Source organism: Microcebus murinus, chromosome 11, assembly GCF_040939455.1.
Source record: "Microcebus murinus isolate Inina chromosome 11, M.murinus_Inina_mat1.0, whole genome shotgun sequence".
Classification (NCBI taxonomy): Eukaryota; Metazoa; Chordata; class Mammalia; order Primates; family Cheirogaleidae; genus Microcebus; species Microcebus murinus.
Genome location: NC_134114.1, coordinates 54,501,663 through 54,526,909, shown reverse-complemented (window position 1 = coordinate 54,526,909; position 25,247 = coordinate 54,501,663). Strand labels below are relative to the sequence as shown.

General features: G+C 40.6%; 1 protein-coding gene across 1 annotated transcript in view; it reads right to left on the bottom strand.

The window, feature by feature from the left end:
• SV2C (synaptic vesicle glycoprotein 2C) overlaps window positions 1-23,682 on the bottom strand; it is a 203,030-nt gene extending 179,348 nt beyond the window's left edge. The window contains exon 1 of the mRNA XM_076008131.1: window positions 23,490-23,682. The gene's annotated coding sequence lies outside the window, so the exon portion shown is untranslated. The remainder of the gene's footprint in view (window positions 1-23,489) is intronic.
• Window positions 23,683-25,247: the final 1,565 nt, after the last annotated feature.

The window sequence follows — 25,247 nt, the reverse complement described above, 5'->3', positions numbered from 1 at the left end:
CTTGGAGCTGAGAGACAGTATCTTAATAATTAGCACAAGAGGGAAGGGACAAGCTGGGTGCAGTATCCCACACTTGTAGTCCCAGCTACTTGGGAGGCTGAGGTGGGAAGATCACTTGATTCCAGGAGTTCAAGTCTGCAGTGTGCTATGATCATGCACTCCAGTCTGGGTGACATAGTGAGAATTACTGATAAGTAAAGAAAGATAATAACTGAGAATTATTCCCTGGATTTAGTTTCAGCTGTTCCATAATTAAATGAGTTGGGGAAATGGTGGTGGTGTGCATTTCAGCACACTGGCCAGCTCCTTTCCAATAAGGCTTGGCCAATACTGACTGACATTAGAACAGTTATTAATAACAGCCATCACATTCATTCATTCATACACAAAGTGCTCACAGTGCTACCTACTGCTTCACAAATCCTGTCACTCCCCTCTGCTGACTTTTACTCTGATGCTGGCAAATGAGTTAAAGTGCCTTGGAAATGAACATATTTCTAGGGCCATCCATAAATTACAAAGGACAAAGTTGATCATGATGTATTACCCATTTTATAAATTTCTGGACTCAATTTGCTAGTATTTTATTGAGGCTATTTTTGTTTATGTTCATGAGAGATATTGGTCTGTAGCTTTATTTTCTGGTAATGTCTTTGTCTGGTTTTAGTATTAGAGTAATACTGGCCTCATAAAATTAGTTGGAAATTGTATTCTCCTTTGCTATATTCTAGAAAAGCTTATGTATAATAGGTCTTATTTCATCCTTAAATGTTTAGTAGAATTCAACAGAAAACACTTTAAAGTTTAATTATACCAATCATGTGGAATTGTGAGGATTAAATGAGATAATGTATATAAACAGTCTAGGTGCTCTAACAAAGAGCACTCAGGCATTCAATAAATATTTGCTATTATTATTAGTCTATTAATCCAACTTAATATAAGTAATTAGCATATTGCTAGCAGAGCATACACCTTCCCATTGAAGCTATGGCTGTCTTTATATGCCACAGGCTGACATGCAAACCCAACTAGGTTGGCCAGAAGTGGTAATGGTGAAAACCACAGAGATTAACCAAGATCTGAAAGAAAAGAACTTTAGGTTTCTTTGCTACAATCATTATATACCCTTTTAAGACACATAATGAAGGAGAATTAATATTTAAAATAATTTCGGCATTATACTACTCAAAATATTTTGTTCTATAAATTATTCTTTAAATTTCTATATGTTCAAGAAAAATGTGAAGCTATTTACTACAGTCTTTAAATTAGAAATGAACTTAGATGCAGGTGAATAATATATCAGACTTTCTTCTTTGTCCACTTTGCATTTCAGAGACTACAAAAAGGCATAAGGACTAAGTAAAGAATGGTAAATAATGAATCAAAGATGTTTAGAAATCCATTAAACAACATACTGAATATTTTAGCAGTTTTAATTATGCATTATTACATACTCCTTGGTGGTTTTTTTTTATATATCCCTATATGATCTTGCAGACTGACAACTATATGAGAATGGGGCGAGGGAACAGTAATGCATACCAGGTGCTGCAACTAAAAGCACTTGTGTAAATGTCCAGTAGAATATTAATGAACCAAACTAATGAAAAAAATCTCTATCTCTCCACTAGATGTGCACAGACAGGACTTGAGCCTTGGTAGTCCTAGGTTAGTGATAATCACAGAAGCACATCAATGAAAGAGACTGCTAAAGTCAGGGTCATGTTTTCTGTTTGATTAATAATGAATATTTATTGAACATCCCTCAGCAAGGCTACAAGTAAACCATCTAAGCCAAGTGAGTTTCTGTAGTGCTCTTACAGGGCTCCACTTAACACAAAGAATCCCTTGGTGTATGGAAAAACCTGGGTTGTTAAGCCAGATAGGTATAAATCCATTAGATAAAGCTCTGTGACCTTGAACAAATAACATAGGTTCTCTGAGCTTTAGCCTTTTCATTTCTAAAATGCTGATTCACCATATTGTTAAAATATCCAGACTGCCCAAAGCAATCTACAGATTCAATGAAATTCCTATCAAAATACCAGTGTCATTTTTCACAGAATTAGAAAAAACTATCCTAAAATTCATATGGAACCAGAAAAGAGCCTGAAAAGCCAAAGCAATCCTAAGCAAAAAGAATAAAACTGGAGGCATCACATTACCTAACTTTAAATTAAAGGATGTAGTAACCAAAACAGCATGGTACTGACATAAAAGTAGACACATAGATAAAAGGAACAGAATAGAGAACCCAGAAATAAACCTATACACCTACAACCAACTGATATTTGACAAAGCAGACAAAAACATAGACTGGAGAAAGGACACACTATTCAATAAATGATGCTGGGAAAATTGGATAGCTATATGCAGCAGAATGAAACTGGAACCTTGTCTCTCACCATATACAAAAATTAACTCAAGATGAATTAAAGACTTAAATGTGAGACCTGAAACCATAAAAATTCTAGGAGAAAACCTGGGAAAAACTCTTGTGGACATTGGCCTAGGCAAAGAATTTATGACTAAGACCCCAAAAGCAAATGCAATAAAAGCAAATATAAACAAATAGGACTTAATTAAACTAAAAATTATCTATATAATATAAAAAATATCTATCCAAATATCTACACAATATCAGAAATAATTCTGTAGACAATCTACAGAATGGGAGAAAATATTCACAAACTATTTGTCCAACAAAGGGCTAATACCCAGCATCTACAAGGAATTTCAACAGCTCAGCAAAAAAAAAAAAAAAAAAAAAAACCAAGCAACCCCATTAAAAAGTGGGCAAAATGGTGTGCAAATAACATGAAGAGGCAGGCATTTTTCAAAAGAGGATATACAAGTAAATGGCCCACAGCATATGAAAAAAATGCTCAACATCACTAATCATCAGAGAAATGCAAATCAAACCTGCAATGAGACACCGTCTTACTCCAATCAGAATGGCCACTATTAAAAAGTCAAAAAACAACAGATGTTTGTGCAGATGTGGTGAAAAGGAAATGCTTATACACTGTTGGTAGGAATGTAAATTAGTGCAACCTCTATGGAAATCAGTAAGGAGATTTCTCAAAGAACTAAAAGTAGATCTATCATTCAATGTGGCAATCCCACTACTTTCCTTGACCTGAAGGCAATCATTATATCAAAAAGATACCTGCACTCGTATGTTTATTGCAGCACAATTCACAACTGCAAAGATATGGAATCTACGTAAGTGCCCATCAACTGATGAGTAAAGAAAATGTGGTATATATGTATATACCATGGAGTATTACTCAGCCACAAAAAAGAATGAAATAATGTCTTTTGCAACAACTTGGATGGAACTGCAGGCCATTATCCTAAGTGAAGTAACTCAGGAATGGAAAGTCAAATATCACATGTTCTCACTTATAAGGGGGAGCTAACCTATGGCTATGCATGGTCACAGAGAGTGGTATCATGGACACTAGAGGCTCAAAAGCAGGGAGGTTGGGGGAGTGAGGAAGGAAAAATTACCTATGGGGTATAATGTACACTACTCAGGTGATGGGTACACTAAAAGCTCAGACTTGACCATATAATATATACATGTAACAAAACTCAACTTGTGCCCCTTAAATCTACAGAAATAACAAAAAATACAAATGCTGATTCATTCCATAAATATTGATTGATTGTGCCAAGCCCTGTGTCACCTCCTGGGTCCATGAGAGTGAACTTTCAAGAACACAGACAAGGAAAGGTACATTCACAAAACAGAATCATGAGTGCTATTACTGGATAAGAAAAAGCGCTCCAGTTGTATGCTGGAAGGTGCCTAAACTGGAGCTGGGAAGACTTCACAAAAAAATGACTTTTAGTTGAGTCCTGAGAGATGGTGAGTGGGGATTAGGTAGGTGAGCTGCAGGTTGGAGGGTGAGGTGGAGAGCCTCCAGGCAGGAAGAAAGGATCAGAGGAGGTGGAAGGGGATAATGGTGCCATCAAAGGACACAAGTGAGTGCAATGTGGCCCTGGTAAAGAATTGCTAATTTATATTAAGGGAAGAGGGAGCCTCTGGTGATACTAAACACAAGAATAGATATGGTGTTTTGTGTTTTACAAAGGTCACTCAGGTAGGATAATGAAATGAAGAGGGACAAAACTGAAGGCCAAAGACCCTGTTAGGAAGTTCTACCCCCAGCAGCACTGTGGAGCAGTGCCTAGCACATAACAGAGATGGGATAAGTCTGTGTGGGCTAGCCGTTTCGCAGCATGATGAAGAACAGGGTTTCATCTCTAAGAAGTAATGGAAATTGGCTACTCCTAACTGGTATCTCTACCTCAAGGATGCCACTGCCCTAAGCCACTGTACACCTGATTTCAAATTAATCTTTCTAAATGCGTAGTTCTGATAAAGATAACTCCTGCTCAAATTAAGCCAAACTGCTACAGCTAACCTACTGCCCCCCACAGCAAAGAATTATCTGGTCCAAAATGTCAACAGTGCTAAAGTTCAGAAACCCTGCCTGAAGCACATGTCCAATTGCCACCTTCAAACCACCATGCAGTTCTGGACTGCTTTTACTGAACTCTCACTCTTAGTTTCATAGTAGTGATGGACAGCTTGTCTGAGCCCTCCCTCACTGCTCTGCATGCTTCTTGAGATCACAGGTTGTATCCCACCCACCTAATTTTCCCTAATGAGCATAGCATATCCCTAGCACAAGGAAGATGATCAATTTGTTGATTGAAATTGAGTGAAATTTCTATTTCTATTTAAGAAGAGAAGAAAAGGTAGACATTATCTTTTGTGCATTTACCCTTTAAATATAAAGACTGTTATTAAATCACTTGTCTGACTTCTTATCTCCAGATAAATTCCAGTACCTTTTATGAACCCATAAGAAACAGTGCCCTTTAAGGTCAATAACTGGTGCTGAATTGGATGAAATGTAATTTTCATGCTAGTTTGATTATATACTGTGGAGTTTTACTTATTTCATTTAGCATATCTGTAGTTTATGAGCTAATAAACAAATAAATAGCCAAACTTGACCTTCAATTAACTCAAAGGCCCATGAACCAAGACTAAAAAATACATGTCATGATTTATCTAAAGTGTCCTGTCTTCCTATTATCTTAATATTTAATAATGTTAATAAACATTTGCAAGTTTTGTAGTTAATTGACATAATAAATATTTCCGGAGCATTTTACAAATAAAATGTTTTGGCCAATTTTCTGACAGGGTGTACTGAGGTATAGAATATTAAGGCCTGCTTGGGGTCATATAAATTTACAAGGCTCAAGGTACGTACCCATTTTCTGGAGAAGTTGGCCACTTCTTGAGGAAATGGGAATTGACAGCTCTGAGCTATGTGCCCAGGGATGTTTATGCTGGACTTCCTGGGCTGCGTAGGATTGTTTATCCGGGGCTGTCCAGGGATGTTTACCCTAGGCTCATGCTTGGAACTGATATGTGAGACCAGTCACTACAGGCCTCGGTTCCTGGCCAGATCCGAGACCTCACGTGACCAGAGCATATGCCTTTTTGGCGCCAAAGCCTTCCTTTGTTCAAACCACTATATAAACAGTATAAGAAAGTCCCCGAGCCACTTCTTCACTGATGCTTCTCTGTCTAACATTTCCCTGCTGTGGCCTGCCTGCTTGACATCCCAGCCTGTTGCCTTCACCGCTGCCTGAGAGACTGCCCGAGAGAGACTGCCCGTGATGATTAGCCTCCGGTGCTGATAATGGGATCCTAGTGGTATGATTACTCTTTTGTGTTCTTCCCCCGTGGTACTTTTCTCTTACTTTCCCTTTTTCTCTTCTGCCTTAATAAATGTAAGTAAAACTGGTGTGGCTTGTGGTGGTGTGTCCTGCAGATGGAGCTTAAATTAGGAAAAAGTCTGTGCGCAGCAACTGATAAAATTAATTATCAACACACAGGGCTGTATACTTAGAGACTTTGGGCACATTTTAAAAAATTCAAATAAGAGCCAAAATTCTGACCATCAACTTCCAATTTTACCACTTCTACGACATGCGAAATCTGTTAGCCTAAGTAATACACACACGAAGACATATGCTAGTTCTTATAATTAAATTTGGAATTTTGAGTGAGAAACCCAGCTTGGACGAAAACATGGAAAACCTGTTATGATCATAAAATATGATATGTACCCCTCTCACCATTATCAGAAGGTTAAGCTGAACTATCTTGACTACAAACCTAAAAGGCCTTCAGGCTGAGAAAGAGCCTAATGGTTGGCCTGAGAAGCTGCTACACTGAGAAGCCAGAAATCCTGATTGCCAATGCTGTCAGTCAAAGAGACAGTGGAGACTGTTAGGAAAGAGAGTGTTGTGTTGTCATATGTCAGCTAGACCTAAAATCAGTGGTTCGTTATCCTTCCAGGGAAAGAGGAAACCCCTCCAAGCAGAAAAGTACAATGTGATCAGAAGAGCCTGAGAAGGCATTTAACAATGTATGGTTTCCCGAGTTAAGATGTCACAACTCATCACTACTAGCAAGAGGAAATGAAGACAAGATACACACACACACACAAGAAAGCATTAATAGGGCAAGCAGAAGATGCAGTAAAAGCAACTTCACAAACATCACCAGGAGCCTCAAGAGCTTAGGTTACACATTTTATTGCACCACAATCTAGGAAAAGATAGCTCATTATACGATTTTTCACACGTTGACTACCATACTAAAAAATTTTTTTCCTCCCTGGGGCCATGCTGCTTTATTATGAAAATAGAATAAAAACTTGGAAAACAAAATAATCCTTTCTAATTTGATGACAAATTTGTTATTTTTATTGTCTTCTATGCATGAGTTATATGCAACTCACACAGTGCTAGAATCAATTTTTACACTGCACGCCAATTGAATTATATGTGACTCACAACATACTTATTGAATTTGTTTCGGAGAATTGAGTCTTCACATGCTTCATAAGGCCCCAGGCTCAAAACTAGCCTAAGTTAAATACAACCCATATGGCAATTAATGTGTTAAATTTTGCAGTATCCAATTTTAAAATAGTCTAGTAAGAAAATGAAAACAAAAAAAAAAAAAACCTTCAAATTCTAAGCCAGCAGGTCAGATAGAGCATGAACTGTTATTTTTCATCTTATTTGGGAGCTTCATTAAATAGAATATGATGTTACCCCAAATGTCTGACATTGTAATCAACATAGGAACTAACACGGTAATAATAAGGGAGTGCATAAGGCCCCCAAATTGGGAGCAAATAAATTAGTTATTCATTGCAAAACATCCCTTTAATCTTGGCTCAGATTCCCCCCCACATCAGTACAAACTTTAGGCGGAGCTCCAATGCCTCCAAATCTTTCACAGCCATTAGGTTTTTTTAATGTCAGCCCTTAATAATCATGTTATTCTTTTGTATTACGTAAAGCTATAGGTATAGAATGGCCAGTATTCATAACTCTCACATTTATTCATATTAATCACTGGCTTTTCTCCTCAGGCTTACTGGAAAGTGGATGTTAACTTTTACAGGTTTGTTTCTTTGTTTGTTTGCATTTACTGCCTTTGAATATAATTGAATTTTCTTGTGCATACACATCAGTATCCCAAAAACAGGCACGGTCATTACATATCCAGGTCCACAGTAATGAATGTTTGGGAAAACCATTAGCTGTAATGTATTTACCAATAAAAGAGAAGAGCTCTGCCCCAACAACTTTGTCCTCTGCATGCTGCAGATAAAGAGCATGATGCCTTTATCAATAGTCCAACTTTAGATAAAAAGGCACACAGAGCAACATTTACTATTCCTGGGTCACTTTTTCAATGTCCTCTGATTTATCCCTTCTGAATTACCCTTAAATCAGTTTCAACTGATAGGAAAATGTTATATCCTTGAACTTATGGAGCAAGATAGGTCACCAAGCTTTAAGCCTCTCCTTTGTAAGACTCTCTTCTGGAAGCAAGTCAGAAGGCTCCCACCCTCATGCAAAGAAGACCCAGGCAGAGGAATCCCACAGGAAACACTATCTAGAACAACAGGATTTAAAAAACACTGTTAGAAAGAAACCACCAGTTTCTTACTGGGTATCTCCCGCAGTTGTTAGAGCAGCCATCTTTGAACACATCTGTTTCTTCTGTGCCCTAAGCTTCCTCTGTTCTTACCCATAGCTAATCAAAATTAGAGCTGCACAGTAAAAACTCAAGGCCTTCACAGCCTACCCCTTCAGACTGCTTGGGTTTCGGGTGAGCCTCAGAGTAGAATTCTGATAAAGGCTTGTACGTGTTCTCCAGACACCACATCTCTGTAGGTGAGCCACTCACACACTACACTCCACGACTACTGCCAGAGAGAGGAGAATGCAGCAATCTTCACAGCAAGAATATGTTTTCACTGATGCAGTGCTAGATGGAAGAGCGCTCTGTGTGTTATAGCCTGCCCCTCCCACCCCTGAATATAAGTCAGCTTCCTACATGTAGTGCCAAAATGTAGAGAATTTAGAGCAGTTCAACAATACTAGTAATAACATATATTGAGCAATGCTTTATTAAGTAATATTCATAGATAAAAATAACCTACCTCCACATGTAAATTTAAATAGCAATATAATGCCCTAAGAGTAATAAGGGGAAATAGAAGAAATAATAACCAATTATGTTTTAAAATCTGTAAATGTTCCAGTGTAACAACTCTTGAATACAAAATGGAGACATGAGATGCTAGCTACTGACCACAAATGCAACAAACGCCAATGTAGACAAATATAGGTGGGCTTATTAGCAACTAAATATTGCAAATAGGATTTGTTACCACTGGTGATGTGATTAGCAGAAATGATAAACAACTCTTAGTAAGATTTTAAATATAGTTTTCCCTTGATATACAAGTAGTTTTACTTCTGGAAAATTTAATACATATCAAAATTATGCAAAAAATACCATGTTTACATATAAAACAGGATACAATTTAAGGCTTAAATGATTAGAAACAATTTTTTTTTTTTTTTGCCTAAATGGATGTCAGGTGAGACACTGGAAAGTTGTACAATATGCAAGGCAACACTTTATGTGGAACTGTCCCGTGCCTTGTAGGTCTTTGGTCGATGGAATGTGGGCTGAGTGACAGTCACTAGCTCTGAGCTTAGAGTTAAGAAGCATATATTAGTGAGGTTTCTCTAAAGAGACAGGGCAAGTAGGAGATGGATGGACATGGATATGGATATGGATATAGATATGTATAGATATAGATGTAGATATAATAAAAGATATTTATTATAAATAATTGGCTCATGCAATTATGGAGGCTGAGAAGTCCAGACCCAAGAGAATCAATGGTATAATCTCAATTCAAGTCTGAATCCAAAAGCAGAAGACCAATGTGCCAGCTCAAAGAAAATCAGACAGAGAGAAAGAAGTTTTTCTTATTCAGCCTTTATTCTATTTAAGACTTCAACAGATAGGGTGAGGCCCACCCACTCTGGGGAGGGCAATCTGCTTTACTTAGTCTACCAATTCAAATGGCAGTCTTGTCCAGAAATACCCTCATAGACACACGCAGAAATAATGTTTAATCAAATATCTGGGCACCCCATGGCCCAGTGAAATTGATACATGAAATTAACCATCACAAGGCATCACATATTTCTGCTTAACTTTCACATACTTCTGCCTTCTCTATGCAAACATCATGAACTAGGTAACCTATTATGCCCAGGAGGATGAAAGACCTGAACCCAACATGCATTTTGAAGAATACTCAGCCAAACTCAATCTAGATCAGTTAGCCTTCAGCCAATCTACAGATTCATGGGTGAAACTAAATGACTATTGCTTTATGTCACAAACTTTTCTAGTGGTTGATTAGGCAGCATGATGTGGCAATGAATGTCTGGTATAACAAATGAGATTATGTTCTTTTCTTTTTTCAGTGTAGAGGGAAGGCAAATATGATTAAAAGAAGAATAGAAAAAGCCAATAAGAAATTCATGATGTATAAATAGCATTGACGCATGTGGAAAAAGAAAAAGAAATTCATGATGTGGACATGAAATGGATGGATATTAAGAAAAAGAAACACTAGGTGGAAGCCAGGGAAAAGGCAGAAGTTAACCAGTGCTATATAAACATACAATACTTAGTCTTACCCATATGAGTTGCTGGGTATTAGATAAGCCCTTCAACAAATCATACCAATGTGTATTTCATGAACTCACTCCCCTACCATCATCTTGAGAAATAAAATATGAAAGCTTCCTATATCGTGACAAACTGATGTAAAGGCAGGCAAAAAGGAGGGATTAAGGCTTTTCATAAAATTTGACTGAGCTTCTAAGTAGTCAAAACAATGAAGGAAATACAATAACATACAATAATCACAGGGGCCACAAGATAAAAACAAACCAGTGATTATTAACCATGCAATAAGTTCAACAACCTGGATAAAATTGACAAATTTCTTTTTTAAATGCAGCACACCAGAGTTGACATAAAGAGAAACTGAAACCTTGGACAGTCTTTACCTATTAAAGAAATTGATTTGCTAATTAATCAGAACTGGATAGATGCAATTCTATATGCTTTCATAAGAAATTTTAGTAAATTAGAAACAGAAGGAAATTCATCCAATCTGATAAGAAAAAAAAATTTAAAAACCCAACAGCCAACATCATACTCAATATGACATATTGAATGTGTCCTCCTCCTAAGATCAGGAAAAAATCAAGGATATCTTCTCTTGCCACTTCCATTTAACATTGTATTGGAGGTCCTAGAAAAAGAAGTAAAAAGGCATGAAGCTTGAAAGAAAAGAAATAAACTCTCACTCATTGCAAATGATATGATTGTGTACATAGAAAATCCTAAGGAAGCTACCAAGGGAGAGAAAAAACTATTAGAACTAATAAATTTATAAAGGCTGCAGGATACAAGGTCAATATAAAAATAACTGTATTTATATATACCAATAACAGACAATTGAAAAATATAATTTAAAAAATAATACTAGTCTGTGTTCATAGATTGGAAGATGAAATATTAAGATATAAATTCTTCCCAACTTAATCTATAGATTCAATGCAATCCAGTCAATATGTCAACAAGCTATTTTGTAGATATCAACAAACTGATTCCAAATATATTCCAAAATATATATAGGAGGGCAAAAGCCAACACAATACTGAGAAAGAACAAAGTTGGAGAACTCCTTCTATATGATTTCAAGATTTAAAGCTATAATAATCAAGACAGTATAGTATTGGAAAGAGAATAGATACCTAGCTAAGTATAACAAAATAGAGAATGCAGAAACTGATCCACACAAATATGCCCAACTGACTTTTGACAAAGGTGTAAAGGCAATTCAACAGAGAAAGGATACTCTCTTTAAATAAATGGTACCAGAATAATTAGACACTCACATGCAACAAAATGAATCTATTAATAGATACAGACCTTATGTCTTTCACAAAAATTAATTCAAAATGGATTGTAGCCATAAATGTAAAGCACAAAGATATAAACTCCTAGAAGACAACATAGGATAAAATCTAGCTAATCTTGGGTTTGGCAATGATTTTTGAGATGCAAAACCTAAAGCATGATCCATAAAAGAAAAACTGATAAGTTGGACTTCATTAAAATTAAAAATGCCTTGTGCTCCACAAGAGACAGTTAAGATAATAAAGACAAACCCATATCTGATAAAGGACTGGTATCCAAAATATACAAAGAACTCTTAAAACTCCACAATAAGAAAATAACCCAATTGAAAAATGGGCAAAAGCTCTGAATGGACACCTCACAAAGAAGATATACATATAGCAAGTAAGCATATGACAAGATGCTCGACATCATATATCATTAGGAGGCTGGGCGCGGTGGCTCACGCCTGTAATCCTTGCACTCTGGGAGGCTGAAGTGGGCGGATCATTCAAGGTCAGGGGTTCAAAACCAGCCTTAGCAAGAGCGAGACTCTGCCTCTACTAAAAATAGAAAGATATTAGCCAGACAACTAAAAATATATAGAAAAAATTACCCTGTCATGGTGGCACATGCCTGTAGTCTCAGCTACTCAGGGAGGCTGAGGCAGAAGGATCGCTTGAGTCCAGGAGTTGGAGGTTGCTGTGAGCTAGGCTGATGCTATGCCACTCTAGCCCAGGCAACAGCGTGAGACTCTGTCTCATAAAAAATAAAAATAAATAAAAACATCATATATCATTAGGGAATTATAAGTTGAAACAATGAAATACCACTACCTATCTATTAGAATGGCTAAATTTGAAAGTACTGACAATACCAAATGCTGACTAGGAAATAATGCAATAGGAACTCTCATCTATTGCTGGTGGGAATGCAAAATGGTCTAGTCACTTTGGAAGACAGTTTTGCAGTTTCTTACAAAACTAAACAGACAAATCAGTAATCATGCTCGTTGGTATTTATCCAAATGAGTTGAAACTTATGTCCACACAAAAACCTGCACATGAATGTTTATAGTAGCTTTATTCATAATTTCTAAAATATGGAAGCAACAAACATGTATTTTAACAGATGAATAGATAAACTGTGGTACAACCATACAACAAATATTATTCAGCAATAAAAAGAAATGAGCTATCATGCTATGAACAGAGATGGAAGAATCTTAAATGCATATTGCTAAGTAAAAGTCAATCTGAAAAGGCTATGGTGCCATAAGATTCCAACTGTGTGACATTCTGGAAAAGACTAAACTATGGAGATAGTGAAAAGATCAGTGGTTGTCAGGGGTTTGGGGGGGGGTAGCAGGATGAATAGGTGGGGCACAAGGAATTTTTAGGGCACTGAAACTATACTGTATAATACTGAATGATAATGGTGGATCCATGTTATTATATATTTGTCAAAATGTATAGAATATACAACACAGAGTGAACCCTAATAATAATGTATCAATAGTGGCTCATCAGTTGTAACAAACGTACTACACTAATGCAGGAAACTGGGAACTGGGGCAGGGGCAGGTATATGAGAACTGTAGGAGACTGACATTATATTTTCCTGGTTTAAGAATTAAATTTAGTAATATATATGCTCTGCCCAGAGCATTTAAAAGTAATGTGTTCTGGACAAGGTCCCTATGATAAACAAGGCTGTTGCCTAGAGGCATAACAAAGGACCTGAGCTGCAAGTAAGCAAGAGCTGCCCAGCCCCATGGCATTAGGGGTCTGGAGGCCACATGATAAACACATTGTTCCTGTGATTGCTGTTTAAGCCCCATAAGATGGCTGGTTAGTCAATGACGGGTAAGACTCCTCAAGGGAGGGGCGACCTAAGCCAGGCACAGCCGCCAGGGATCAGCCTAAGATCTTAAGGGATCACCCTAAGAGAAGTTGGGGATGAGAAATGCCCCCTGTGGCTGCCTTGTCCATCCTTGCTAATCTCGGTCCGTGATCTATGCCTGGCGCCTACAGCAACCACCTGGAAATTCTGAGCCAGGGGATATCCTGCTTCCCTAAGGCTATGTATTCTGGAATTTATGGCCATTGCTGAAATGCCTGGGTGGTTACGTACAAGGAACTAACTTTAATTTTTTAGAGTATAAAAATAAAACTGACCGGGGTATTAACACTTGAGTCAACCCTCTGTATGTGTGTCCACATTTTTCTTTGTGTTCTGTGTTCATCCTCCATCCTGTAAACAGGCCACAACAAGAACTCTGGACTTTACTCTCAATTTCTCTGTAAACCACTCAAAAAAATAATGTGTATTAATATTTTTAAAAAACCACCTAAGCCAAGCATGGTGGTGCATGCCTACAGTCCCAGCAACTCATGAGGCTGAGGCAAGAGGATTGCTTGAGCCCCAGAGTGCAAATGCAGCCTGGACAATATGTAAGATCCTCATCTCTAAACAAATAAATCAAACCAAAATTTTAAAATCCTCAAACTATACATTGCATTTTAAACAAAAATTAACTCAAAATGGATCACAGACTCAAATAAAAAATGCAAAACTATAAAACTTTTAGAAAAAAACATGGAAGGAAATCTATGTAACCTTGAATTTGTTGGTAAGTTTCTTAGATATGACACTAGAATCACAAACCATGAAATATAAGTTGAAATTCATTAAAATTAAAACTTTTGTTCATCAAATGTTAATAATATAAAAAAGACAAACCACGCTGAGAGAAAATATTTGCAAAACACATCTGATTAAACACATATCTGGTATCCAAAATATACAAAGAAAACTTCAAATTCAACAGTGAGAAAACAAGAAATCCAATTGAAAACGGGCAAAAGGTCTGAACAGACACCTCACCAGAGAAGATATACAGATGGCGTGGTATGCAGAAAAATGGTTCCCCAAAGATATGTTTACTTCTTGATCTCCAGAACCTGTGACTATTACTTTATGTGGCAAAACAAACATAAGAATGTTCACAGATGCTTTGTTCATAATAGCCCTGACCTCAAAACAACTCAAATATCTACTAACAGGTGAACAGAGAATCAAATTGTGGTACATTCACATAATGTAATACTATTTACTGAACAACCAAAAAGAATGGACTACTGATACACATGAAAACACGAATCTTTTCAAAAATATTATGTTGAATGAAAGAGAACAGACACAAGAGTACATACTGTATGACTCCCTTTATATGAATTTCAAGTAATAAACAAAGCTAATCTTTGATGATAGATATCAGGACCATACCTCTGGGGAAGGAGGAAATGAATAAAAGGGGCACAGGGAACTTTCTAAGGTGATGAAGATATACTTTTGGTTACACAGATGTATATATTTATCATATGCATACAATTCCATACTAATGATCTATGTTTTCTACTGATAAGAACTATACTATGATGAATTTAATTGATACAACAAAATCAGTACTCAGAAGGATCACAGTTTTTTTTATAGTACTGATACTCCAAAAATATTTGTTGAATAGATCCTCATGAATGGGGCAATGGGTAATATAATGGACAACAGCCTTAAAATACATACAGGAAGTTCCTTAAAACTGTTTCTTGGAATAGTGATGTCAATGGGCAATACATTAGAAGCAAATCTACAGGGAAAAAAATACTGTGATGGAAGGCCAGGGCTCTCCAATGAGTGTTCTTGATCTTGTGCTAAGAATTAAGAATATCTAGTGTATATAGTGAGACAGGTGAATGGACTGCATAGTATCCAGACCACTAGGTCCAGACACCAGCTGATAGAAGAGGAATTTGAAGAGGTTGGAAGTTAGTTTGTTGCTTTCTGACCCAGTGGAATGAGTTCAAATGTGAAGGGTTAGAAGAAAAAGGCCTGTTGAAGAGCAACTGTATGAGATTCTGGAGAAGGCATGGAGGTCGAATGACAGAACTGTTCATGAGGGACTTAAAATCATGCCACAAGCAAAGCTGCTTTACAGCCCAGACGACCCTGTTTAGAATTAATTAGGGATTGTTTTCTCTGCCTCTACATGGAAACTTGTGGACTGGAAGGTTGGACACCTAGAGACGACATTCTGGGCACAGTCATGCCATCCTCATGTCCACTGGCAGTAGTAAGACTCCACCAAGCCGCTTCTCAGACCACAGGCACAGAACAGCAGGATTTGGAGCAGGAGAGGAGAACCTGTCACCAAGAGGACTGAAGTCAGGACAGTGGGTGATGGCCATGATTGGCAGGGCATACAAGAGGTGTCTGGAGCACTAGGAATATTCTCTCTGTCTCATAAATGGGTGCTCTTTACAGTAAAGTGCTCAGTTTGTGAACATCAATTCAGCTATCTCCCTGTAATATGTGCACTTTTCTTTCTGTATATTATAGTTTAATAAAAAAAGGTTTAAAAATAATTTAAAATAGTTCCAGCACCTATGATGTGTCCAGTGCCAGGAGTTACAAAGATCTCAATGATTTGGCCTCTTCCCTCAAAGCTTATGGGCCGTAGAGTCTAGCAGGAAAACACACATAAAGCAGCCAGGATGACACAGTGTGAGAAGCACTAACAGCTGCGGCTGCAAGGGCCTGGGAGGGACCGAGAGAGGGACCCTACTTCTGCTGTGGAGGGTGATGAAAGGGACTTTAAAAAAAAAAAAAAGAAAGAAAATTGCCTTTATTCTATCAGTAGTTGGAAAAATTAACTGGTACCGAAAAATATTTAGCCACCTGGAGGTTTTTTTTTTAATTTTTAATTATTATGCATAGATAATAGTTGTACATATTTATGGGGTACATGTGATATTTTGATACAAGCATACAATGTGTAACGATCACATCAGGGTGATTGGGGTATCCATCACCTCGAGCATTTATCATTTCTCTGTGTTAGGAACATTCCTATTCTACTCTTTAGTTATTTTGAAATATACAACAAATTAATGTTAACTAGAGTCACCCTGCTGTGTTACCGATATCTAAATATATTTTTGTACCCATTAGCCATCCCCTCTTTAAGCAGAGGCTTTAAGGACAACTAGAAAACTTTTCCATAAATAAATGTGTGTGTGCTGGGAGTGGGAGGGAGGAGAGATGGTGGGAGGGAGGACATTCCAGGCCCATGGCAAGAGAAGATAAAAAATTGCCGATCTTCAATTTCATCAAATACACAGTCATAGTAGAATGAAAAATGTCCCTAAAAGCAAAATATTCAGGGTATTAATACAGACTTTTGACAGCTATTGGACAAGCAAGATTAATTGAGGATGGGGGTTGGGGAGTGGTTGGTCCTCAGCTCTGATAACCTGAGTCAGCAATCAGCAATCTTTGCTCAAGGGTCACTGTATCGGATGTTTTTAGGTGTGTTCCTTTTTTTGCTCAAAATGAAAATAGTTTTATAGAGTACTGAAGTAATTTATGGTCTCACAACTTAGACGACCTTACTTTTTCAGACATTACCATATTAATGTTTGAAAAAGTATCCATGAGAAAAACTGGCAATGCTTTTTAGCCACGAAAACATTAATACTTAAACATATTTGAAAAATAGCATCACAGGGGCACCTTGAAACTAATACTTACCACCTCTACTGCTGCTTTAATTACAAAAATAATATGTGCTTGTTGTTGAAAATTCAAACAATACAGAAATACACAAAGTAAAATGTGTAAGGTCCTTTTCCTCTTACCCCCAAAAGATAAGGGCTTAGTTGTTATTCTTCTAGGCTTTGTATTGTACCTTAAATTCTTTTTAGTAGAGGCATACTATATACTCTGGTCAATAAATTGCTATTTTTTAAATTAACCACATTTTCAAAATAATTCCATCTTAGAACATGTAGATTCATCTCATTCATTTCAATAGTTTTTCAGTATTAGGATGAACCGCAATTGATCTTTTCAGCCTCTGATGGACATGTAGGTTGCTTCTAATTTTTCACTACTGCAAATAATGATGCAATGAACATCCTGTATAAAATTTGGATGTATGCTGCTACCTCTGTGCATGTCAAAAGGGAGAGACTAAGAGGTCTCCCAAGAAAGAGCTCACCCTGAGCAAAGGGCAATTTGAGGCATACTCTTTATAGTCCTAGGACAGGGGGCCAGCATCAGAGGGGGCAATTGATTGTGAATACAGGACACTGTATCACTTGAAGTATTCTCACACCAGCCCTCATCCAAGGGTGGGGAACTTTCCACAGCCTCAAGGCCACATGTGGCCCTCCAGATCCCAAGTGCAGCCCCTGAACCAAATCCAAACTTCATAGAACAAATCCCTTTAAAGGATTTGTTCTGTAAATTTTGGATTCAGTCAAAGGCCCACACTGAAGGATCCAGAAAGCCACATATTACCCCAAGGCCACAGGTTCCCTACCCCTGCCAGGCGGCAGGGACATTAAGAGCACAAGGCAGTGTCAGCGGATTCCACAACGCTGGCACCAAAGCATTCTGAGCAGTGAGAGGCAGGTCAGGTGACAGCAATGCTGCCGCAGGTAACCAGAGCAGGGGACAAGAACTACAGGAGCGATCCCTGCAGACTATAGAAATCTTTGAAGCAGGCTGGGAAATACACAAGTGAGGTAGGAATAGAACCAGAGAAATGAATACAGATGCTATTGTGAGTCTATTATTTCTACCTTCACACTGATGTGGCCAACAGGAAACAGACTGCAGATTTAACTGAATACTTCAAAAAATAATCTTTATACTTAACTTACTTTTGTGTTTGATGCAGCTAGTAATGTGTTTAATGTGCATTAACTGGAGCATGCTGTCAGGCATTGAAAATAATGATGTGAGGGCAAACATGAAAATGGCACCAAGGATTTATTAGAATGTCACTTCTGAAATATGAACACACATAAGCACAAAAATGAAATATAGAAAAAAATACCATGCTTAGAACTACTAAAAAGTGATATTAAAATGAGTATATTTTAAAAGAGGCTAGATGGAACTTGAAATGACAAAGTGGGTCACCTTCTGTACCCACTGCCAAAATGCATGGCTCTTCCCTGGTGCAGAGGTTCCCATGCTGCGTGACTCAGCTAGGTAATTTAAAGTAAAGAACAAAACATGTCAGATATTTCTCTTAGAAAAATCTTAACCCCCTAAGATCACTATTTATCTCACATGATTTTGCAGATTTTGAAACCTGAATATTAGAGGAGATAGCATCTCAAACACAAGCTACTGGTATTCCTGGTTGTCTGCAAAGGCAGACTGAGAACTTTTAAGTTCCTATTATTCAGCAATTGGAGGAGCAATAATAGAGGGAAGACCCACTGAAGTCACCTAATAGGAGACCTAAGTCTGGGAAGGAGGATCACTTGAGCACAGGAAATTGGGGCTATAGCGTGCTATGATGACACCACTGCACTCCAGCCTGGGCAACAGAGTGAGACTGTCTCAAAAAAAAAAATTCTCCTGATGTTCATCCAATGGTCTGGACACACCAGATGGTTATAATCAGGTGAAGACAGGTATGGGGTAGTGGAAAGAAAATGGGACTAGGTGTCTGATTACTTGGTTTAGTTGATTATAAGCCATGAGTCTGGGGCAAATCACAAGTTCTCTGAGTAATGAGAGGCCCACAGTCATCATGCAGATTAGACATAATGTTCTGGATGCAGGCATTGTATACAAATATGCAGAGCTTAAAAGGACCAGCAACATAATTGGCAGGGACCACCTATACACCTATATACAACTGTCTCCATAGAGTCCCTCCCAACCACCTCTCTCACTCACTCCTCCTGTGACTTTTACCAAAGCTATCTTTTAAGTCTGTCTTGCCAGCTAGAATGTGATTCATCTGAGAGCTTCCAGCAGATACTCAATAAATATTAAAGAGAACAATATAGCTTAAAGCCCATGCTTTCTGGGTCTCTGCCATGCTGTCTAGTACTCGTTCAGGTGCTCCTGGAAGTGTGGTGTCCTAATGATGGTACCCAACCGACTGGACAGAGCTTCATAAACAGTATATTCTGGGACCAACCATGGAGCCACTAACTTAGAATGTCTAGGATGGTACTCAGAAACCTCCACTAGAACAAGCCCCAAGAAAGTATGATACACACAACTATTTGAGAATCATGTGTCTATGTGGCTATATTAAGATTCTAATTTCATAGGATTTTCAAATAGTGGCAAATGGTAAAAGAAAGTGCTTGGTCTCATTTGTCATAAATATCACTATACTCTTGAATTACAAGAGGGCATAAGATTGTCAGAAGATTGAAGCCCATCACTATAATGTCCATTCTTAATCATTTGCATTCCATATTGTCTATGAGAAAAGATAGAGCAAGCATGATATGCATTAGGTGGCCAACAGAAAACATTTAAAATGTCATACTCAATTGATATGATTATCTACTTTATGCTAAATTGATTTGATTATCTGCTTTATGTTAAGCTGAAATTATTTTTCAAATTTTACCTTTCGAAATGTTTTAATCTGTACTTCTAATGGCATAATATAGAATCTAATAAACCATTTACTCTACAAAAACAGACCCTATAGCTCCATGTAACATTTCAACATGAGTTAATAAAAAGCCACTTTTTTATTATCTACTTATAAGCAAAGTTCAAATGTAAATATAACTCATCATATATTTCCCTATTTCCTGAAAGGAAAGAATATTAGAACTAGAAAGGATCAAACCACCCAATTCACTCCTGTCCATTTATTTCATTTTGTTCAATTCTTCCCAACAGATGAATCTATCATGATGTACACAACTACCCACCATCCCTAATTATGAGGGGGTGTTTGTGATAAAACTCAATGATGTCTTTATATCCCATTAAGACATTTCTAGCAAGAATAAAATAGTAACTTCATTCCTATTGCTATTCTCAGCTGTCTTAAATAAAGAAGCTCCAAATTCAATCCACTGCAACATTTTACACTAGTTGCTCAATTATGCAGAGATTGAAAAAGCAAAGCAAAACCAAAAACAATGTAACAATGTTTATCAAAACTACATACTGCTGGACAGCTGCCTCTCCTAGATTTACAAAGAGACAATCTAAATTATGACTTTGTGTATAAATAAATGATGATATGCATGCTGTGAACCAGGGTCAGAAAGAAACTTCAAAAACATGGAACCAAGAAGCCCATTTTTAAATTGTAGGTTTTTCCCCTGATACAACTACATAGAATAAAAATGGCATTTTCACTTTCACTATTCACAGAAATCTACCATTATGTAGGATCATATGAATAACAATATAATGGTCTGGTTAAGAAGGCATTTTGACAAATCACATATTTTTTTTCATAGAATATGTCATCAATAAGTTTACTTAAGATAAGAGTAAATATTCCTAATCATAGGAAATGGATTTTCTAGTACTTGTGGTCATGCAATATATTATTGCACATTATGACGTCTTTGCAGTAATGTCCTGGAGGTTGGGGACTGCATCCTGTTCTTTGAAGCATCTTACACACTTATGGAATATTATAGGGTTAATAATGAATAGGATTTTTACCTAAAAGCTCTTAGGCTAGTCTGCTGCTCAGACCAGAGGAAGCTACTTTCACTGTCAGTGGGTCATGAAAAATAAATTTGATTTCTCTGCTACATCACCAAAAACAATGTGATCCACAGCTTTTTTTTATTCTTTCTCCAGACAGTCAGAAGCTAATAGCATTTGATTTTATATTAGACTGCTAGGAAAAGCAGTCTGCATTTGCTGCCACTGAAGGCCAAATTTCATTAAAGGAACAATTCTGGGAAAAGTCTCCAGAATTTTTTAAAAGATAAAATTGTTTCTTTTTTCATGAGGGGACTTTGTTTCATAATATTTTCCATTCATAGAGAATTTGTATTCCGAAAGCTCTGTGAAATGATCTCTTCCATCCTCAAAACAACTCTGTAAGGTAAATAAGGGCTATTTTTTTCACATTTCTCAAATGTGGAAGACGAACCTAAGAGGATAAGTAGCTTGCCCAAGGTGATGTAACATAATATTTGTGAAAATACGGACTGGGGACCTTAGTCTCTGGGTTCCTAGATAACTGCTTCTTCCTCCCTTCCTCCCCTTCTTTCTTCCTTCCTTGCAGACAGGCTCCCCTCCATCCTTCCGCCTCACATACTGCAGATGTGGGGTCATTGAGGAAAGCCAGTTGAAACACCTTTGTCATTGGGTTTCCAGAAGGTGGTCTTAAAAAAAGAAAAAGAAAAGAATGGAACGTGGATTGGGCTTTTTATTTTTCCACCAGCGAGTGCATTATCAGTAGTGCTTTTAACACGTCTTTTTATGTTATAGAAGAGGAATGCGGCACATTGTTTCCTAGCCATTCTCGAACTCCACTTAGAGGCCAGGCCTCCTGCCAAAAATCCCAAAGAATGGTGAAGGAATGGAATAGCACTACAGAACCTCACCAACCCCAACACCGAAGCTTTCACATGAAAACTCGCCACGAGCACGAGGCCTTTTGGAACTTGCCACTGAAAATGAGTGAACGCCTAAGAGATTAATGCCAAATTCTCCAGGATGAAGGATAAGAATTAAACTGAAACTACTTTCTCGCGCTGTCAGTCAGTGAAGTAAGAAGGGAGCAGGTTCAGCGGGAGGGAAGACCATCAGGGCATCCCTGTCGTGAGGCCTTAAAAGACGCCTCATCTCTTCGGTCCCCCGGGGAGCGCCGGGCTGCTGCGGCGCCTTCCCGGCACTGCGGCGCACTGCGGAGCCGCCCGCCCGCCCGCAGCCCCGGCCCTGCAGGGCTTTCCTCGCCGCCCCGCGTCGCCGCAGTCCACCCGCCCTTCGCCGCCCCGCCGGGTCGCCTCTGTCCGCGCCGGGTGCGCCACGGGGCATCCATCACCGAAGAGCCTTTGACGCACACACGCGCACTCCCAGACGGAAACTCCTTCGCCAGCCCCCAACCTCCGCCCACGCCCGCCCCCCGCGGGTCTGCATTTGCATCACTGGCACACGTAGCAGGTGACGCGAGCGCCCCCAGCTCAGGCCGTCCAGGCGGCACCTCCAGCCCCAGTGAGTCAGCCCCTCCCTCTCCGCCCCCGCACGCGCCGCCTGAGGTCCCCGCAAGCCCACAGATATGCTCCGCATCGTGCGTCTGCTGCGGGGTGCCAGCTGCCCTGAGCCAAGTTCTTCCCCACATTCCGCAGTCCTCCTGGGCCCGGCCCAGGGCGGTCCCCGCGACGCGCTGGAGTTCCTAGTCTAGAACCCAGGCGGAGGTTGGGGGGAAAGCCCACCAAGAGAAAGGATCAAATGGGTTGGCTGACCGCCTCCACTGCCCTCATCGCCCTCTGAAGTAGCACAGTAGTTTATTTACTGGGGACCATCCCTCTCCCTAGCTGAGCTTCACACCCATCAGTCGTGTCCCTGCGCCAGGCGCACAGTAGGCGCTCAGTAGGTTTCTGCTGAATGAAGGCGCAGTGTAGGGAAGTGAAGGAACGGACAAAGAGCCACAGCCCGGCGGGGCTCCCCTGCCGACCATCCCTCTCCTGCTTTCACGTAGCCGCTAGACAGCAGTTTCAGAAATTTATATGGAAGGGTTTGAAAATCAGTGTTTCCTCCAGGCTCCCCCGGCGCCTCCGGCGGCTGCCTCTACTCTCCCGCCACCCGCACGTCTGCAGAGGGATCCCCGCCAAAAAGTTGAGCCCAGGGCTGCAGTGAGGGGACCGGTCGGGCACCCAGCGGGCGCCCTGGGCTGCTTCCTTTGAATCAGCCACCCCCTGCCCGTCGAAACACACAAGCAAAGGAGCGTGGAGGTCCCTCCAGATGCGGTCCCTGCATCCCTGCTGCCGCCCACCCAAGACCCCAGGGAATCCCGGGTAAAGTGCTCCCGCGTCCCCTGATCTAACCCCGCGAACAGGGGAGCACTTTCTTCTCTTTACCTCGACTTTTCCAATTCCGCCCCAACAAAGGCTCCCGCCTGGCAGCCCCGGGCACCTGCAGCCGCTTCCCTGGGGCCAGGTGGGGCAAAGTTGCGTTTCTGAAAGGCTGCAAAAAGTTCCCCAGGCTGCAGCGCTCAGGTAGGGAAGGGAAATCCAACAGCGGCAGGAAGTCTCGGCAATGCTGCCGGGGGCACCTCACTCACCGCTCTAGTCGTCGGGGACCCCCCCACACCGAGTGGTGTCAGCACTGCAGCCGCCGCTGTGCGGGCGACGCTCCGGCTCGCTTCCCGGGGCCGCCTCCGTCTGCCACTCTCTCCTGCAGCGCGCGGAGTGGTGACTCCTACGAGCGTGTCAGCGCCGAGAGGAGGGGCGGGAAAGTGGCTCCCGGCTTGCACGCTGCGGTCCTCCTCCCCCTCCTCCGCCCTCCTCCTCCCCCCGGTGCTGCAGTGGCGGGCGGCGGCGTGGCGAGAGTACGAACGGTGCGCAGGGAGGGCGCACGGCGCGCGGGGGAGGCGGGCGCGGCGCACCACTCGCTGCGCTCTGGCAAGTCTGGGTGCTGAGGCGCTGCTGCTCTGCGGGGCCAGGGCGGGAGGGACAGGGAGGCGGGGCCACCTCCAAGTGGCAGGTACTTTTGAAGAAGTCAGGGTTCCGAGTTTGCAGCTGGGAGGAGAGGGGCGCCAGTCCTTAATTAGACACCGAGTGTGACAGTGCGTGGCGCACTTGGCGGCGCCCCCGTCGAGTCCAGCAAGACGCTAGGGAATTCTGGCTGCTGGATCCTGTTAGTGCTGGATGTAAGAGGATTTGCATCCTATTTCTAGGCCTGGGACTGACTTGTTAACTTTAACTTAGCTTCCAGGGAGCCACCAGGCAGGGCTAGGTTGACCGTTTTCCCCAGCCCCCAACCCCACGCTGTCTTACTAGTCGAGAGGAAACTTGGGCACGGCAGGAGCAAACAGAAGGAAACTTTGCTGGGTGTCTGAGGTCTCCCCAATGCCGGGTAGGGCCAAACAACTGGACTCACAGGCAGACATTAGAAGTGGCCCCTTAGGGGAAAAACTGCCAAATATTTAAAAAAAAAAAAAAAAGCCCACAAGAATTTTGCTTGTGTTCTCAGGAACAAACACTTCTCCTCTTGGCGTGCTAGAGACCCCAACTCGAGCTTCACTGTTCCAAAGCAGCGGGCCAGGCGGTTGGAGAGAAAGTCGCCCCTGGGAGGCCACACCCATGCCTGGCGCGCCCACCCCGCGGCGGCATGGGAGGGCGTCACCAACCCGGGGCCATCCAGACGCTGCGGGAAGCAGAGCATCCCCACGACTCCGCCCCCACCCGCTTGGTGCTCACACGGAACCCAGGTGGGGTGGGAAGCGACCGGTGTGCCTTCCCCGAAATCGTTGCTCTTAGGGGTGGTGACAAGCAGCAAGACAAAGCGCGGCGCGGGTAACGGCTGCAGTAGATAGAACTTCAACGCACACATCGAATCTCCGCGAATGTGTTCCATCCGTGTAAATATGCCTGGATGACTGAATGAATGGCTGCGTGGATATAAATATTATTACACGTACATGTGCCCCGGCGGGAGCCTCCTGCCCAGAGAAGCTGGTGGCGACGAGGTGGTTCGCCCCGGGCGGTGTTGTAACTTGAGCTTTGCGACTGTGCACGATACTGTGGCGAGAAGAAAATGGAGACAATCCTCGGCCTCTCTTTATCCCTCCTCTCCTCTCGGGTTCAGACGCTCTGGAATTCTTAAGTTATGATTCCGTGTCCTGTTGAGCCGCTCCTTGTGCTGCTCTGTCTTTGGTTAAAGGCTTTGCAGTTTGAAACCATATGTGGTGCTGTGAGATGGTCAGGCAACAAGAAATTTAGTGACTGTGCTCATTTGTATTTTGTGGATTCTTCTTAGCAAAAAATTTACTTATATTAAATAATTATTTAAGCTAAAATTATTGTGTCGTTATCATGAG